This window comes from Scyliorhinus canicula, chromosome 10 (genome assembly GCF_902713615.1).
Source record: "Scyliorhinus canicula chromosome 10, sScyCan1.1, whole genome shotgun sequence".
NCBI lineage: Eukaryota > Metazoa > Chordata > Chondrichthyes > Carcharhiniformes > Scyliorhinidae > Scyliorhinus > Scyliorhinus canicula.
Window position 1 is genome coordinate 140,276,253 of NC_052155.1, and position 15,601 is coordinate 140,291,853.

At 47.5% G+C, this 15,601-nt stretch overlaps 1 protein-coding gene across 1 annotated transcript in view; it reads left to right on the forward strand.

Annotated features, from left to right (window-relative positions):
• Nucleotides 1-866: 866 nt before the first annotated feature.
• Nucleotides 867-15,601, forward strand: part of reck (reversion-inducing-cysteine-rich protein with kazal motifs) — a 317,351-nt gene continuing 302,616 nt past the window's right edge. The window contains 1 exon segment of the mRNA XM_038809800.1: nt 867-997. The gene's annotated coding sequence lies outside the window, so the exon portion shown is untranslated.

Consider the following 15,601-nt stretch of genomic DNA (forward strand, 5'->3'; position numbering starts at 1 on the left):
TGTCTGAGGCTGCTGGGGCAGTTGGCAATGGTTTGTTGGTTTTCTGCTCAAAACCAGCATCAAGGTCATCGGGGATGGTTGCGCTGTTGTTGGAGTCACTGCTCAGCTTTGCTTTGTAGCTCGTTATGTTGGTTAAGCCTCGCCACAACCGACGAGAGACTGTAACGCTAGTCTGTGACTCTAGTTTGGTTGGATGGTCTCTCTTGGCATCCCTGATGGCTTTGCCGAGGTCATACCTAGATTCACCTGCCGAAGGAGCAGTGCTCCAAAAGCTAATGATTCGAAACAAACCTGTTGGACTTTAACCTGGTGTTGTAAGACTACTTATGATAAACCAATTAATTTGAAATGTTTGACTGTCACAATGAATCTGAAGTGTACGTGATAAAGGTGCATTATGCATGTACGAATTGTTTCATATTTTTGCTGCAATGTAACCATTGATTATTATGAGCCAAATCGAAATGGTTCGGATATAATAGTGGATGAAACCAAAAGAGGACAATAAACAGAATTAAGTTGATTATCTATTTGTAAATTAAATTTTATTTTCATTCATAAAAGTTGGCCATTTCTGGAACCAGATTTTCCAGATGGTCAAACTGCCTGTTTCATGAATTGTGCAATTGGCAGCCTATTAAATGAAACGGGCAACTTGAGTGGCCAGTTCATGAAATCGGCGGTAACTTCAGCACACACAGTGGGCCCCGGACCCTGTGTACACTCACACAGTGGGCCCCGGACCCTGTGTACACTCACACAGTGGGCCCCGGACCCTGTGTACACTCACACAGTGGGCCCCGGACCCTGTGCAGACACACGCTGCGCCCCGGACCCTGAATAATGACGATTCTGCCGATGATGTATGGTGCGCTGCGTGCTGACGTCTTTCTGTCAGAGACGTGTTGACGCAGAGAATGGTCCCGAAGTTTGTGCTGGAGCCGGAGAGAAAGGATCAGTTGGCGGATTCGGGATTGAGCCCCGCCAGACGGAACAGGTAAGAGAGTCCGAGGAAAGGGGAAGGCTCAGAGAGAGGGCCGCGACTCCGTGCAAAGAGCAGGGTAAAGGCCGGGGAGGGAGGCAAAGACAGGGGTCCGAGGCTCGGGGACACCCCTCATCACAGCCCTCCCCCCCCCCATCACAGCCCTCCCCCCCCCCCATCACAGCCCTCCCCCCCCCCCCATCACAGCCCTCCCCCACCATCACAGCCCTCCCCCCCCCCATCACAGCCCTCCCCCATCACAGCCCCCCCCCCATCACAGCCCCCCCCCCATCACAGCCCCCCCCATCCCAGCCCCCCCCCATCACAGCCCCCCCCATCACAGCACCCCCCATCACACCCCCCCCCCATCACAGCCCCCCCCCATCACAGCCCCCCCATCACAGCCCCCCCATCACAGCCCTCCCCCCCCATCACAGCCCCCACCATCACAGCCCTCCCCCCATCACAGCCCTCCCCCCCATCACAGCCCCCCCATCACCGCCCCCCCCATCACAGCCCCCCCCATCACAGCCCCCCCCATCACAGCCCCCCCATCACAGCCCCCCCCATCACAGCCCCCCCCATCACAGCCCCCCCCATCACAGCCCCCCCCATCACAGCCCCCCCCATCACAGCCCCCCCCATCACAGCCCCCCCATCACAGCCCCCCCATCACAGCCCCCCCATCCCAGCCCCCCCATCACAGCCCCCCCCAATCACAGCCCCCCCCAATCACAGCCCCCCCAATCACAGCCCCCCCCCATCACAGCCCCCCCCATCACAGCCCCCCCCCATCACAGCCCCCCCCATCACAGCCCCCCTCCCATCACAGCCCCCCCTCCCATCACAGCCCCCCCATCACAGCCCCCCCCATCACAGCCCCCCCCATCACAGCCCCCCCATCACAGCCCCCCCCATCACAGCCCCCCCCATCACAGCCCCCCATCACAGCCCCCCCATCACAGCCCCCCCATCACAGCCCCCCATCACAGCCCCCCATCACAGCCCCCCCATCACAGCCCCCCCATCACAGCCCCCCCATCACAGCCCCCCCATCACAGCCCCCCCATCACAGCCCCCCCATCACAGCCCCCCCATCACAGCCCCCCCATCACAGCCCCCCCATCACAGCCCCCCCCATCACAGCCCCCCCCATCACAGCCCCCCCATCACAGCCCCCCCATCACAGCCCCCCCATCACAGCCCCCCCATCACAGCCCCCCCATCACAGCCCCCCATCACAGCCCCCCCATCACAGCCCCCCCATCACAGCCCCCCATCACAGCCCCCCCCCATCACAGCCCCCCCCATCACAGCCCCCCCCCATCACAGCCCCCATCACAGCCCCCCCCATCACAGCCCCCCCCATCACAGCCCCCCCCCATCACAGCCCCCCCCATCACAGCCCCCCCGTCACAGCCCCCCCGTCACAGCCCCCCGTCACAGCGCCCCCCCCGTCACAGCGCCCCCCCGTCACAGCGCCCCCCCGTCACAGCGCCCCCCCGTCACAGCGCCCCCCCGTCACAGCGCCCCCCCGTCACAGCGCCCCCCCGATCACAGCCCCCCCCGATCACAGCCCCCCCGATCACAGCCCCCCCGATCACAGCCCCCCATCACAGCCTCCCCATCACAGCCCCACCATCGCAGCGTCCACCCCACCATCGCAGCGTCCACCCCACCATCGCAGCGTCCACCCCACCATCGCAGCGTCCACCCCACCATCGCAGCCTCCACCTCACCATCGCAGCGCCCACCCCACCATCGCAGCGCCCACCCCACCATCGCAGCGCCCACCCCACCATCGCAGCGCCCACCCCACCATCGCAGCGCCCACCCCACCATCGCAGCGCCCACCCCACCATCGCAGCGCCCACCCCACCATCGCAGCGCCCACCCCACCATCGCAGCGCCCACCCCACCATCGCAGCGCCCACCCCACCATCGCAGCGCCCACCCCACCATCGCAGCGCCCACCATCGCAGCGCCCACCCCACCATCACAGCACCCACCCCACCATCATAGCCCCCCCCACCATCATAGACCCACCCCCAGTTTGAAAAACAACCCTCCACAGCCAGCCTTTGGCTTCGGTTGCCAAGCCAATTTTGTATCCAATTGGCTACCTTGCACTGGATTCTGTGAGATTTAAACTTTTGCAACAACCTACTATGCGGTACCTTGTCAAAGGCCTCGCTAAAGTGCATGTAGACAACGTTGATTGCACTGCCCTCATCTACCTTCTTGGTTACCCCTTCAAAATACTCAATCAAATTTGTGAGACATGACTTTCCCCTTGCAAAGCCAAGCTGACTTGTTATGCAGAACAAGGCCATTAGCGCGGGTTCAATTCCCGTACCGACCTCCCCAAACAGGCACCGGAATGTGACGACTAGCGGCTTTTCACAGTAACTTCATTGAATCTTACTTGTGACAATAAGCTATTATTATTATTATTATTAAATGCCTGTAGATCCTGTCCCTCAGAATACCTTCTAACAATTTACGCACTACAGTGGTAAGACTCATTGGTCGGTAGTTCCCGGGCTTATCCCTACAGTCCTTCTTAAACAAGGGCACAACATTTCCTACCCTCCAATCTTCAGGCACCTCACCTGTAGTTGTCAATGATTTAAATATCTCAGCTAGGGGGCTGGTAATTTCCTCCCTGGCCTCCCACAATGCCCTGGGATACATTTCATCAGGTCCCGGGATTTGTTTATCTTGATGTGCTTTAATACCTCCAGCACCTCCTCTGTAATATGTGCACTCCTCAAGACATCACTTTTTATTTCCCCAATCTGTTTCTCTGCCTTCCACTTTTCTCCTTACTGACTTTTGTTTCTATCCCTTCTTTACTATCCTTTGACTTCCTGCATTCGTTTCCATCCCCCTGCCACATTAGTTTAAACCCTCCCCAACAGCGCTAGGAAACAACCCTCATAGGACATTGGTTCCAGTCCTGCCCAGGCGTAGTCCGTCCGATTTGTAATGGTTCCACCTCTCCCAGAACCAGTTCCAATGTCCCAAAAATCAGAGTCCCTCCCTCCTGCACCATCTCTCAAGCCATTCATTCATTCTGTCTATCCTGTCATTCCTACTCTGACTAGCACGTGGCACTGGTAGTAATCCTGAGATTACTACCTTTGAGGTCCTACTTTTTAGTTTAGCTCCTAAGTCCCTAAATTCAGCATGTAGAACCTCATCCCATTTTGTACCGATATTGTTGGTGCCTATATGCACCACGACAGCTGGCTGTTCATCCTCCCCCTTTAGAATGTCCTGCAGCCGCTCTGAGACATCCAGGACCCTTGCACCCGGGAGACAACATACGTAAGCCGACTTGTGACAATAAAGATTATTATAAATAAATTACGTTGACTTGGTCTCCAATCGCCACACTCTGGTGCCTGTACACTCAGAGAAAATTCAGAATGTCCAAATTTCCTAACATCACGTCCGGGATTCTCCGATCCTGCGGCCAAGTTCTGATACCGGTGTCAAAAGCGGCGCGAACGACTCTGCCGTCAACGGGCCTCCAGGCCCAGGCATTCACCCCTTCCTCGGGGGCTTGTATGGCGCCGGAGTGGTGTCTGCAACTCCGGCGCTCGAAAGCCGGCGTGCCACAGCCGGCATACGTCGCGATTGGCGAGGTGCTGGAGAATCGGCAGCCCGACTTCGGAGCGGCATGGCCCGATTCTTGCGCCCCCCTCAGCGGTATCTCCAACCCAGTGTGGGATTGGAGAATCCCCCCCCCCCCCCCCCCCCCCCCGTGTCTTTCGGCACTTGTGGGAGGAAATCGGAGCACCCGGAGGAAACCTACGCAGACACAGGGAGAACGTGCAGGCATTTCTTCCATTAGCCAATCTTTATTAGACAAGTGAAAAGCATCAATGGCTTTCAGGGAAGTTCTCCAAATCATTTTTATGTGCAGTTTGTGTTTGTGTTGCTGTGTCTCATTCATATACAATGTGTGCAATTTAATCTGAATGAACTCTGTTGAGAGTGTATCTTGCACGTCATGGCTTCAGTGTTCTCAATGGTCTCCTGAGTAATAATGGTACTTTGTCTTGAGTTACAACCATAAACACTTTGTACAGCTGTGAAAGTGGCAGTTTAACTTAACTACACTCTTAGTAAGAGTTCAGAGAACTTTAAATAGTCAGCCATAATTAATAGTTAAAGTAAAGAAGACTGTCTGTTCACTAGCTTCCAGAACTTGGGAGTATTATATTGGATGTTTGTGCAGTGTTATTGCTGGCCATGAAGGAGTTCCATTAAATAAACCCATTCTTGGGTCTTGCTGGCAGGACTGCCATTTTGCTGTTCAAACCTGATTGTACAATCTATACTTGAAGGTGGGGCAGAGCTGCCTTCTTTAACCATTACAGTCTGTGTACTGAAGTATTATTGAGTAGAGAGTCCTAGAATCTTGACGCAGCTACCATGATGGAATGGTGATGGATGTCCAAGTCAGGATGGTGTGCGACATGGAAGGAATCATGGTATTCCCCTGTGCTTTACAGCCTTTGTCCTTATACACAGTGGATATTTGGATTTATGATGTAGAACATTCTCAAGGTTTCATGCAATCTTTGAATTTTTTGTATTTAGTTTGTGTAGATGTGATATATTTACTGGATCTTTTACAGGCCTGGTTTAATTATGCAGATCCATATTATTTTATGAACTTGACTATTGACTTAGACTTAGATTTAGAACATACAGTGCAGAAGGAGGACATTCAGCCTATCGAGTCTGCACCGACCCATTTAAGCCCTCACTTCCACCCTATCCCCATAACCCCTCCTGACCTTCTTTGGTCACTAAGGGCAATTTATCATGGCCAATCCACCTAACCTGCACGTCTTTGGATTGTGAGAGGAAACCGGAGCACCGGAGGAAACCCACGCAGACACGGGGAGAACGTGCAGACTCCGCACAGACAGTGACCCAAGCCGGGAATCAAACCTGGGACCCTGGCGCTGTGAAGCCACAGTGCTGTCCACTTGTGCTGCCCTTATTGCTGCCGAAGCTTTTCATCTTGCACTCATCAGGACAGACACAAGGATGTCAACTTGCAGACAATCAACCATTTATACTACAAGAAAAAAGACGCTGATTGATTAGCAAATTAGCTTTGATTGGTCGAGTCTTGCCATGGAGAAAGCAATGGGGAACTCTTGGCTCCCTGAGCTTCCCAGGTGATTGGAAAAAGTTGCAAGGCAGAAACAGGTGATTCGAAAAAGTTGCAAGGCAGAAACATTCCTTTTGTTTGCAGAAAAGGGGTCCTGGCGCATGAATGTTTGTCACTTATAGGTAGCGTAAACGAGCCATGTTATGGGCTTGATTGATAGTAGTTTGGTTGTTAGTGTAGCTATAGCAAACTCACAATTGTTCAGTGAGTGCTACCCAATCGTGGAATAATGTTTAACTGTAGATGTTTTGCTTTGGATTTTGCATCATTCCAATCCCGTGGCTAATTGGAATTGACTTGCCAGACACCAGCATCTTTCTCTTCTGTAATTTAAATTGTTGTGAAATTTGGCATTCTTCCATTTGTCCTGATGAGAGCACAGTGAAAAGCTTTGACGAGAGATCCTTTCTTTCAGCAACATTCCAGTTCCATACTACCAAGTGACTTTACAAATGCCTAATACTGTATTATTAGAACTGTTAGGAACAGCAGTAGACCATTCATTGCCCCTCAAGCCCGTTCTGCTGATCTGCACCTCAATTCTGTTTGGTTGTATTTGCAATCTCTTGGTGCCATTAGCTAGCAAAATTCTATCAATCTTTGTTCGGGAAACTTTTGTTTGACCAGACATATCCTCTTCCCCAAAAGGTGGTGTATCAGATTTTCATCACGTCAGCATTCATTCTTTTCCAATCACTTTAAATCCATGTCCTCTTGTTGCGACCTTTCTACCACTGGCAGGGGTTTCTCTACCTACTCTGTCCAGACTCCTTGTGAATTTGAACACTGCTACAAAATCACCTCTTTCAACCTTTTCTTCTCTTGGGAAAAATAACCCAGCTTCAATTTATCCTCGTAATTGAAGTCCTTCATCCCTGGCACATTCCTGTAAATCTTTTCTGCAGCCTCTGCATTACCTTCAAATTGTTCCTAAAGTTCAGTGCTCAGGTTGGATACAGTACTCCAGTTGAGACTGAACCTGTGTTTCTACAAAGTTTTATAATTCCTTCCGTGCTTTTATTTTCTTTTTGTTACAAAACCTAAGAAACTGCTCGCTTAACTACTTTTTCAGCATTTCCTGCCACTGTCAACAATTTTCACACATACAAACCAAGCTCTATCAGTGCCTGTACCTCCTTCGAATTGGAGGGGGAATGTGAGCAAGACTCAGGGGCTGACTAGATTGCCCTGTGGGGATCTAGCATAGACCTGAGGGCTGAAAATGACATGCATGCATGGTAAACCAAATTTAGACACTACTCTTATTAAATTCCCTCTGAGTTTAACCCCACTTTACAGTTTACTAGTTTTTACCCGGATGCTATCCATCTCTCCCTGCCCCAATCCAAGACCAATACAGGGTATATGAGAACCTAAGAAATAAGGCAGTAGACCACTTTGAGCCTACTCCACCATTCAATACAATTCTGGCTGATCTTGGGTGTTAAACTTCACTTTCCTGTCGACTCCCCATATTCTTTAATTCCCTGGAAGACCAATGGTTTGTTCACCTTGGTGTTAAATGTATTCAATGATGGAGTATCCACAACCCTCTGGGGGTGGAGAATTCCAAAGATTGAGTGCAGAAATTTCTCTACATTTCAGTCCTAAATGATCAGCCTTTGTTGTACCCTATCCTTTGTTGTACCGCCTTCAAATGCAACTGTATCCTTTCTTAAAGATGGAGGCAAAATCTACACACAGTTCTCCAGATGGGGTCTCACGATAACCTGGACAACTTAGCAAGAATTCTTTATTCCTGTACTCCAATTCACTTTTTTCTTAATAAATTTAGAGTAACCAATTATTTTTTTTCCAATTAAGGGACAATTTAGCGTGGCCAATTCACCTAACCCGCACATCTTTTGTGTTGTGGAGGTGAAACCCGCGCAGACATGGGGAGAATGTGCAAACTCCACCAATTCACTTGCAATAATAATACAATTTTTATTATTGTCACACGTAGGCTAACATTAACGCTGCAATGAAGTTAGTGCAAAAATCCCCTAGTCTCTAACTCTGGCGCCTGTTCGGGTTCACAGAGGGAGAATTCAGAATGTCCAATTCACCTCACAAGCACATCTTTCGGGACTTGTGGGAGGAAACCGGAGCACCCGCAGTAAACCCACGCAGACATGAGGAGAACGTGCGGACTCTTTACGGACAGTGACCCAAGCGGAAATCGAACCCGGGACCCTGGCGCTGTGAAGCAACAGTGCTAATCAATAAAGGCCAACTTGTCATTTGCCATCCTAACTGTCTGTTGCACCTGCATGTTAATTTTGTGTTTCTTTTATCAGAGCGCTCAAGTCTCTCTCGCCCAAGAATATCAGCACTTGCAAGTTTCTCACCTTTTAAAAAATATTCTGACTTTTATTCTATGACCAACGCGAATAACTTCACACTTCCTGATATTCTGCCATCTTGTTGCCGACTCACCTAACTTGCCTATATCTCTTTGCAGCCTCTCTTGCAATTCCACCTAGTTCGCAATCATCAGCAAACTTGGATACATTACTCTGTCTCTTTGTCTAAGTCATTAATATAGTTTGTATATAGCTGAGTTCCCACCACTGATCCTTGTGACACTCCAGTATTCATTGTCTGGAAATTTGAAAAAGCTGTGCATATGCCCTCCCTGACTTCCATCCATTAACCTCTATCCATGTTAATATATTACCCCCTACTCCATTACCCTTGCTTATCAACCTTTTGTGTGACATCTTATCTAAAACCCTTTGGAAATCCAGGTATACTACAATCCAGGCTCCCTTTAATCTACCTCACTCGTTCCATCCTCAAAAAACTTTTGATTATTTGTCAAATTTACTCTTCGCCGAACCATGCTGACTTGTTCTAACCACGCTGTATTTTTCGAGATGCTTTGTTATGACTTCCTTCATAATAAATTCCAGCATTTTCCCAACAACTGATGTTGGGCTAACTGGCCTGTAGTTCACTGCTTTCTCTCTCACTCCTTCCTTGAAAAGTGGTGCAACATTTGTCAACTTCCGATCTTGTGGGATCATTCGTGAATCTAAGGAATTATGGAAAATCATAGATGGCATGCCCACTATTTCTTTTTGTTGCTTTTAGAACCGTAGTGCCTGGGGACCTATTGGATTTTAATCCCTTCAGTTTCTGCAATATTAAAATGATCAAAAGTATCAAATTGAAGGAAAAAGCATACAAAGTAGCAAAGATTAGTGGGAGACTAGAGGACTGGGAAATCTTTAGGGGGCAACAGAAAGCTACTAAAAAAGCTATAAAGAAGAGTAAGATAGATTATGAGAGTAAACTTGCCCAGAATATAAAAACAGGTAGTAAACGTTTCTACAAATACATAAAACAAAAAAGAGTGGCTAAGGTAAATATTGGTCTTTTAGAGGATGAGAAGGGAGATTTAATAATGGGAGATGAGGAAATGGCTGAGGAACTGAACAGGTTTTTTGGGTCGGTCTTCACAGTGGAAGACACAGATAACATGCCAGTGACTGATAGAAAGGAGGCTATGATAGGTGAGGACCTTGAGATGATTATCACTATCACTAAGGAGGTAGTGATGGGCAAGCTAATGGGGCTAAAGGTAGACAAGTCTCCTGGCCCTGATGGAATGCATCCAGAGTGCTAAAAGAGACGGCTAGGAAAATTCCAAAGGCACTAGTGATAATTTACCAAAATACACAAGACTCTTGGGTGGTCCCGGCGGATTGGAAATGAGCAAACGTGACATCACTGTTTAAAAAAGGAGGTAGGCAGAATGTGGGTAATAATAGGCAAGTGAGCTTAACTTTGGTAGTAGGGAAGATGCTGGAATCTATCATCAAGGAAGAAATAGGGAGGCATCTGAATGGAAATTGTCCCATTGGGCGGATGCAGCATGGGTTCATAAAGAGTAGATCGTGCCTATCTAATTTAGTGGAATTTTTTGAGGACATTACCAGTGCGGTAGATAACGGGGAGCCAATGGATGTGGTATTTCTGGTATATCTGGATGTCCAGAAAGCCTTTGACAAGGTGCCACACAAAAGGTTGCTGCATAAGATAAAGATGCAAGGCATTAAGGGTAAAGTAGTAGCATGGATAGACGATTGGTTAATTAATATAAGCGAAAGAATGGGGATTAATGGGTGTTTCTCTGGTCGGTAATCAGTAGCTAGTGGTGGCCCTCAGGGATCAGTGTTGGGCCCACAATTGTTCACAATTTACATAGATGATTTGGAGTTGGGGACCAAGGGCAATTTGTCCAAGTTTGCAGACGACACTAAGATGAGTGGTAAAGCAAAAAGTGCAGAGGATACTGGAAGGCTGCAGAGGGATTTGGATAGGTTAAGTGAATGGGCTAGGGTCTGGCAGATGGAATACAATGTTGACAAATGTGAGGTTATCCATTTTGGTAGGAATAACAGCAAAAGGGATTATTATTTATATGACAAAATATTAAAACATGCTGCTGTGCAGAAAGACCTGGGTGTCCTAGTGCATGAGTCGTAAAAAGTTGGTTTACAAGTGCAACAGGTGATTAAGAAGGCAAATGGAATTTTGTCCTTAATTGCTAGAGGGATGGAGTTTAAGATTAGGGACTAGGGTTATGCTGCAATTGTATAAGGTGTTAGTGAGGCCACAACTGGAGTATTGTGTTCAGTTTTGGTTTCCTTACCTGAGAAAGGATGTACTGGCGCTGGAGGGTGTGCAGAGGAGATTCACTAGATTAATCCCAGAGATGAAGTGGTTGGATTACGAGGAGAGGTTGAGTAGACTGGGACTGTACTCGTTGGAACTTAGAAGGATGAGGGGGGATCTTATAGAAACATATATAGTTATGAAGGGAATAGATAGGATAGATGCGGGCAGGTTGTTTCTACTGGGGTGAAAGCAGAACTAGGGCATAGCCTCGAAGTAGATTTAGGACTGAGTTTAGGAGGAACTTCTTCATCCAAAGGGTTGTGAATCTATGGAATTCCTTGCCCAGTGAAGCAGTTGAGGCTCCTTCGTTAAATGTTTTTAAGATAAAGATAGATAGTTTTTTGAAGAATAAAAGGGTTAAGGGTTATGGTGTTCGGGCCGGAAAGTGGAGCTGAGTCCACAAAAGATCAGCCATGATCCCATTGAATGGCGGAGCAGGCTCGAGGGGCCAGATGGCCTACTCCTGCTCCTAATTCTTATGTTCTTATATTCTTATATTTTATCTCTGATGATATTGATTTCCCTAATTCTCCTAATAGCCTCAATCTTTTTAGCACCTAAGTTATCGACTATTTCTGGTATGGAACTTGTGTCTTCTACTGTGAAGACAGACACAAAATTATTATTCCATGCCTCTGCCATTTCCTCAACCCCATGACAATTACTCCTGTCTCTGCTTCTAAGGGATTAATGTTACTTTAGCTACTTTCTTCCCTTTTATACTCTTGTGAAAGCTCTTACAGTCTGTTTCTATATTTCTGGCTAGTTTACTGCCATTCTAAATTTTCTCTTTTGGTCAACTTTTTAGCGGCCCTTTGGTTTCTAAAACACTCCCAATCCTCAGACTTCCTACATTTTTTTGCAATATTTAAAAAATATTACTATCCTTAACTTCTTGAGTGAGCCACAGATGAGTTTTTGCTGAGTTTTTGCTCGTCAATGGCATGTATTTTTGTTGAACATTTTGAATTGTTTCTTCAAATGTTCACTTACCACTATACCTTTTAGACTATTTACCCAATTAACCGTCGACGGTTCTGTTCTCATATTTATGTTGTAGGCTTTGTTAAAGTTTAAGATTTTTGCTTGCAACTGGAATATTTCACTTCCAAACTTGGAATTAAATGGTATTATGGTCACTATTTCTCAATGGATCTTTTACTATGACATTACTAATTACCCATGCTTCATTACACAATACCAAATCTGTGATAGCTTTATCCCCAGTCGATTCTACAACGTACTGCTCCAAGAAACTGTTAAAAAAATGTTATACGGGCAGCACGGTGGCCTAGTGGTTAGCACAACCGCCTCACGGCGCCGAGGTCCCAGGTTCGATCCCGGCTCTGGGTCACTGTCCGCGTGGAGTTTGCACATTCTCCCCGTGTCTGCGTGGGTTTCACCCCCACAACCCAAATATGTGCAGGGTAGGTGGATTGGCCACGCTAAATTGCCCCTTAATTGGAAAAATAATTGGGTAATCTAAATTTATAAAAAAAAAGAAAAATGTTATACCGACTCTTATCCTTGATCAGGTGCTCCCAACCTTTTGTATCATAGAATCCCTGCAGTACAGAAGGAGACCATTCAGCCCATTGAGTCTGTACTGTCTCACGGCATAGCTTTTATACAATAATATAAATTGATGCATACCGTCTATTTTCTCCAACTGAACTGCCGTTGAACTGCCTTTTATCTCAAAAGCCTCCTAAAAATATGTCACGCCTCATCTAATGAAATGTTCATTATTTTACGCAGTTTACAATGAAATTTCTTTATAGAAAATGTACACAATTTAAAAGTGTTCCCATTAACAATTTGAATTGTTTTCAGTTTTAAAAGTCTGCATTAAAAACTTTGGAACCGAGGTGGCGCCGAGGAGCAGGGTTCGATCCCAGCCCCGGGTCACTGTCCGTGAGGAGTTTACACATTCTCCCCGTGTCTGCATGGGTCTCAACCCCCACAAACCCAAAGATGTGCCGGATAGGTGGATTGGCCACACTAAAGTGTCCCTTAATTGGAAACAAAAAACTAGCCCCATTCCCCTCCCTATCCCCGTAACCTCACCTAACATTCATTTATTTGGACTTGAAGGAAAATTTAGCATGGCCAATTCATCTAACCAGCGCATCTTTGTGATTGTGGGAGGAAACCGGAGCACTGGGGGAAACCCATGCAGACACAGGGAGAAAGTGCAAACTCCACACAGTCACTCACGGAATTGAACCTGGGTCCCTGACACTGTGCGACAGCAGTGCTAACCACTGTGCCCCACAATTTCTCTAACGTGAAAGTGCATATTTGCAACACAATAAAAAATAGTTCAGTTTCTTCTTTATTTTTGTAAATTTAGAGTGCCCAATTAATTTTTTCCAATTAAGGGGCAATTTAGCGTGGCCAATCCACCTAGCCTGCACATCTTTGGGTTGTCGGGGGCAAAACCCACGCTAACACGGGGAGAATATGTAAATTCCACACAGACAGTGACCCAGAGCCGGGATCGAACCTGGGGCCTCGGCGCCGTGAGGCCACTGTGCCACTGTGCTGCCCTGTTCAGTTTCTTCTTAATCTTTAAAAAAAACCGATTGGAATTAAAAGTATATGAGTCAAACCAAAACATAAATGAAGGCAACTATGAGCAGAGTCTCTGGATCGGGGGAGGAACTGATGACAGGACAATGCGTAGGTCTTGTCCCACTGACGGGCTCTACTTCTTTCAGTTGTGACATAAGCCAGAGTTGAAAACCCAAACTCACAGGTAGAGCTCTGAAGTAGATGAAGCAACCAAAATGTGTCCAGAGGCATATCTGGAAGCTTCAGTTCTCGTGCACGTATCCCGAGCTCGGCAAATTCCTCCTGTTCTTTCAATGAAAACTTATTTGACGATTCAAAAGAAAGTGAGCTAAGTGGATCGCTTACCTCATGGAGGAGAGGTGGCATTCAAATTTATCTTGAGGTGTTTGAAGATGTGTGAGATGAGGTTGAGTATAGTTTTGCCGGCAGGATTTGCTGATACCAGCTTGGATATCTAAATCAATCTACTTGCCACTTTTTACTACTAAAGGGCCAGTTTTGATTTGAAACCTTGAAGTTTATCTGTGGCAGTCAGAATGTTCTCTTTTCTCCGTCTGGAATTTTAACATTCAGTTCATTCAGATGGCTGAATATATCTGAAGGGTATGCAAACTTAGCACACCAAAGATCATCACATATTCCATCATTGTGTGGCAATTCATGCAGAGCCAAAAACTCTCAACTGTCTTTGTACAAACTTTGCTTTCTTTCTCCTGAGGTTCTGCTTTTTCGGCCACATTTGAATCATAGTTAAGTTCTTCACTCTCTTCAAGAACTTGTCCATGGCTGTATGTATCATATACTGCATGTAAATCTTGATCCAGCAGTGTTTCCTTTATATCTGGGGCCTCACGGTAGCATGGTGGTTAGCATCAATGCTTCACAGCTCCAGGGTCCCAGGTTCGATTCCCGGCTGGGTCACTGTCTGTGTGGAGTCTGCACGTCCTCCCCGTGTGTGCGTGGGTTTCCTCCGGGTGCTCCGGTTTCCTCCCACAGTCCAAAGATGTGCGGGTTAGGTGGATTGGCCATGCTAAATTGCCCGTAGTGTAAGGTTAATGGGGGGGGATTGTTGGGTTACGGGTATGTGGGTTTAAGTAGGGTGATCATTGCTCGGCACAACATCGAGGGCCGAAGGGCCTGTTCTGTGCTGTACTGTTCTATGTAATTCTATGTAATCTGGTTGTGTTTTGCACTGTCCCATTCTACTCAAAAAAACATGCTTTTCGGTTACCATGGGTGACCACACGAATTGTAATACGGTTGATCTTATTTCTGAAGCAGCATTGTCCATGAGCAATTATTTTTAAAAAGGAAACTGTTTTAAAAACATTTACATAGCTGTTTCGATTTCATTTTGGGGCTATAAAGGCATTGAGGGTAACAGCTCAGTGCTAGAAAGAATGGCACGAGAGAGCAACAGTTTGGGGTAATAAAAGCAGTGAGAGAGAGCACGAGTTTGGGCTTTTCTCTGATTAGCTTCTGATTTCCCAGCACAATTGGGCGACCTTCACGGCATACCTTCAGGGCAACATGGCGGTACAGTGGTTAACACAGCTGCGTGCTGAGTTAGACAGACTGGTAGCTAAAATTTTACTGGTGGACAGGAGATATGTGGAGACTCCGGAAGGCGGGCTTTTGAAAGAGCATCAGAGACTGCAACTAGAATTTGGGGACAGCTGAGGAGGGTAAAGGGGGAGGTTTTAAGAATATGGGGAGAAAGCTAGCAGGATGCTGGCTCATCAGCTGAGGAAACAGGAGGCGGCGCGAGACATTGGTAAAGTGAGGGACACAGCGGGGAAGATAGTTCTGGATCCGGCAGGGGTGAATGATGTGTTTTGGGAGTTTTACAGTAAGTTGTATAAATCCGACCCCCAGCCAGGGAGGAGGAGATGAAACGAGTTTTTGGGGGCTGGAGTTCCCAAGGATAGATGAGGAGTTGGTGGAGGGACTGGATGCCCCAATTGGGCTCAGGGAGGTTATAGAGGAAATGAAAATGAAATGCAAATCGCTTATTGTCACGAGTAGGCTTCAATGAAGTTACTGTGAAAAGCCCCTAGTCGCCACATTCCGGCGCCTGTCATTGCGGATAGCACAATCGCTTCACAGCTCCAGGGTCCCAGGTTCGATTCCGGCTTGGGTCACTGTCTGTGCGGAGTCTGCACATC